Genomic DNA, 4,518 nt, shown 5'->3' with positions numbered 1-4,518 from the left:
ACATACTTGAGGTCATTGCTACAGTCAGTATGTAAATTCACCTGGTTTTGAGTTTTTCTTTCACCAATCCTCCAAATTTCTAAGCATGATAGCCTTCTCCAAGGAATAGCCTCTCTTAGCAACATGTCTGAGTATGTGAGATGAAGCTTTATTACCTTTACGTCAAAGGAGCATTTGTTGTTGTGTTTTGTTTTGAGTTTTTTTTGTTGTTGTTGTTGTTAGTACATAGGATATACAGTGTTTTTCTACTACACCATAACTCAAAGGCATCAAATCCATTTTCTTCTGTCATTCTTTCCATTGTCCAGCTCTCAGATGTACACCAAATAATTAAAAAGATCTCATGTGCTGAATCAGGCACATTTTAGTCCTCAAAGTAACATCATTGCTCTTCAATATAGAAGGTTCCCTGATTGCAGAGTTTCCTAGTAAAATACCTCTCCTGATCTTCTAACTGCTGGTACTGAGTGTGTTGATTGTGGATACATGTAACATGGAGTTCATAAGAGGAAATTATTTTAGTGAAATAGCTCAGTTACAAAAAGATAAATACTGTATAATACCACTATTTAAAAAATAAGATGGCTGTAGTAAGAGGGAGAATAAGATTGGAAATGATAGACAAGAACAATTGTCATGTCTTGTGGTATTAGGGATGGCTTAACTATTGCAACATCAAAGCTTTTAATGTTACTTCAAAACTATATATTTTTTTTTAAATTTGTATATATTTATTAATATAATATACTAACATATAGTAATATATTAATATGTTGTTATTATGCACCATTGAGTCATTTGCTACTCATAGCCACCCTATGTACAAGAGCCCCAAACCCTGCTCTATCCTGTGACAACCTCACCATCTCCAACACTCCCACAACCTCAATCACAGAATCGATCCATCTAATTGAGGCTCTTCTCCTCCTTCGCCATTACTACACTCTGCCAAACATGATGTCCCTCTCCAAGGACCAGTCCCTTCTTGCAACATGCCCAAAGTATGTCAGACGAAGCTTCAGAGTCCTTAACTTCAAGAAACAGCCTGGATTCACATTCTCCAGGACAAACCTGTTTGTTCTAACAGTCCACAGTATATTCAACACTCTTCTTCAGCACCACAACTCAAAGGCATCAATTCTCTTTCTATCATCCCTATTCACTGTCCAACTCTCTGATGCATAGCACATAATTGGGAAGACTATAACCTGGATCAGGTGCACCTTAGTCTCCAGCCTGACATCATTGCTCTAAAGTACTCTTGAGAGGTCCCTCACAGCTGACTTTCCCAATGCAATCTATCTGTTGATTTCCTGGCTCCTTCTATCAAGATTGTTGACTGTGGAGCCGAACAAACTAAAACTGTCAACTATCTCAATCTTTTCACCATCCACACTGATTCTGCCAATTTGTCCAATGGTGAGAATCTTTGTTTTCTTGATGTTGAGCTTCAATCCATAATGAAGGGTGCAGTCCTTGTCCTCTGCAGCAAGTGCTTCAGGTCCTCCTCAGTTTCAGCAAGCAGGGTTGTGTCATCTGCATAACGCAGGTTGTTGATAGATCTTCCACCAATCCTGATGCCATATTCCTCCTCACACAGCCCAGAGTCTCAGATGATCTGTTCTGCATAAATATTGATAAGGTGTGAAGAAAAATACATCCTTATTTATGTATAATAATATATATTTCTTTTAAAATACTAGATAGATTTGGATAAGATGCTTACTTTCTTGAATGCTAGAATTTGAATAAGCAATAATAGCACAGTTGAATAAACATTTTTAGTGAATTAGGTAGCATTGATCTTTTAGAAATAAGTAGTTGTAATTAATTTTAAAATGTCTAAGTTTATTCTGAAGAAGTGGTTTTGAGGGGAAACCTTGTTTACTGCCTGTAAAATTGGTCTTCTGAACTTGTCAATTTTTTTAAATTAAAATAGGAGCATTTGTTTAATTTTTTTTAAAAATTGGGACCTCTAATAAATCAGAATATAAGGATATATTCTTTGTCAGGATATGTGTCACTCAAAATGTAAAACAGAACCACAAACCTGATAATTGTTAATATTATTAGATGTTATTGTTGCTGTTGTTATGTGCCATCAATTTGCTTTCAACTCATAGTGACCCTATGTACAACAGCCCTAAATCGTGCTCTATCCCTTGCTAATCTCCCTATCTCTGACATGCTTAACCCCATCACCACAGTGATGGAATCAATCCATCTCACCTCGGGTCTTCCTGTTCTACACCATCCCTCCAAACTCCCAAGCATGATGGCCCTCTCCAAGGACTTGTCCCTCCTTGCAACATGCCCAAAGTATGTCAGAAAAAGCTTCAGAATCTGTGCCTCCAAGGGACAGCCTGGCTTCACCCTCTCTAGGAAGAACATGTTTTTTTTTCCTAGCAGTACATGGTATATTCAATACTCTTCTCCAGCACCATAGCTCAAAGGCATCAACTCTCTTTCTATCATCCCTAGTCATTGTCCAGCTCTCTGAAGCAAAGTAAGGAATGACAAAGACCATGGCCTGTATCAGGTGCACCTTAGTCTCCAGAGTGACATCGATGTTTGTCAATACCTTGGAGAGGTCTCTGACAGCAGACTTTTCCAGTGTAATTCATCTTTTAATTTCCTGGCTTGCTGGTACCAAGAATGTTAATTGTAGAGCCAAGCAAACTAAAGCTGTCAACAGTCTCAATCTCCTTACTATCTATCATGATGCTGCCAATTGGCTCAGCAGTGTGAATCTTTGTTTTCTTGACATTGAACTTCAATCCATAATGAAGGCTACAATCTTTGACCTTCAGCAGCAAGTGCTTCAGGTCCTCCTCCATTTCAACAAGCAGGGTTGTGTAAACTGCATAACACAAATTGTTGTTAAGGCTACATCCTATCCTGATGACACAGTTCTCCTCATGGAGCTCAGCCTCCCGCATAATCTGTTCTGCATATAGATTGAAAAGATATGGAGATAGGACACATCCTTGATCCACACCCTTCCCAATTTTGGACATTGTTGTGCTTCCTTGCTCTGTTCTGACACTATCTCCTGGTCTAAGTAAAAGTTTGACATAAGCACAGTCAAGTGTTCTGGGATTCCAATTCCTCTCAAAGTCAGCCATAGTTTAGTGTGATCCACACAGTCAAATGCTTTTGCATAGTCAATGAAACACAGATAAACATTCCTCTTGTACTCTGCTTTCAGCCGAGAGCCATCTGACATTAACTATAATATCCCTAGTGCCATGACCTCGTCTAAATCCAGCCTGCACTTCAGGCAGTTCTCTGCTGATGTGCTGTTCCAGTCATTTTTGCGTCACCTTCAGCTGAATCTTGCTTGCATGTGATATCAATTATATTGTTCAATAATTCCCATACACTGTTGGATCAACTTTGGAATGAGAACAAAAATAGATCTCTACCGGTCAGTAGGCCAGGTGGTTGTCCTCCAGATTTCTCGGCACAACTTTCTGAGCACATCCAGGGCAGCCTCTGTTTGTTGAAATATGTCAAACAGTATACCATCAATTCCTGGAGTCTTGTTTTTTGCCACTTCTTTCAGAGCAGATTGACTTTCTTCCTTCATCACACACAGGCTCTTGCTTTTACATTGTTTCATGAAATTTTTATGTATCCAACAATTACTTTTGGTACAATGACTCTGTATACTCTTTTCATCTTCTTTTAATGCTTCCTGCATCATTTGCTAATCCGCCCAAAGCATCCTTAATAATTACAACTTGAGGTTTGAATTTGTTCTTCAGTATCTTAAGAAATGCTGAATGAATTCTGCCCTTTTGATTTTCTGATTCCAGTGCCTTGCACATTTCATTGTAATTGTAATATTATTAGATACATATTTAGTAAGAACATATTTAGATAAGTAAAGAAAAAAAAACCATATGTAATAATAGAATAATGGGGGAAACTAAACAAACTGGAAACCTACAAATTTAAAATCATTACCATGGATGTAATAAAGTAATTCTCATCAAATGTCATTTCATTGATGTTAGATAATTGGGACCTAATATGAGATTTGAAGAAGAATTGCTTTGTGTTTCATTAGTTATAAAAAATGAGTGTAAGAAAAGGATTTAGAAGAATGTTCTATTTTAGTTACAGAGACAGGAATGAACTGATGTCAATGCTTGAAACATATTTTACATTGAGTAAAGATGAGGCAATGGATTGATGTCAGTTTTAGAAATCTGTTCAGTGGACTGTGTCCAAGCCTGATTGGCTGACATTCAAAACATGAGTTCTGTTACTGTCTGGCTTCCTCTCAAAAGCATGTTCACTGAAGCAAGTTGCCAATGATCAAGTTCATTGGTTTAAAACCTGTCTGGTAACCTACAACCAGGAGAAGAAAACGTGGATAAATGGGATCTTCTAAGACTCAAATCCCTATGCACATCCAAAAACTTCTCCAACAGGATAAAAAGGGAAGCCACTGACTGGGAAAAAGTATTCGGTAATAACATATCAGATAAGGGACTTATGTCCAGAATTTAT

The sequence above is a fragment of the Elephantulus edwardii genome, unplaced genomic scaffold, assembly GCF_000299155.1.
Source record: "Elephantulus edwardii isolate Elephantulus edwardi_28Jun2011 unplaced genomic scaffold, EleEdw1.0 scaffold00110, whole genome shotgun sequence".
In the NCBI taxonomy this organism is placed as follows: Eukaryota; Metazoa; Chordata; class Mammalia; order Macroscelidea; family Macroscelididae; genus Elephantulus; species Elephantulus edwardii.
This window is presented reverse-complemented; position numbering follows the sequence as displayed.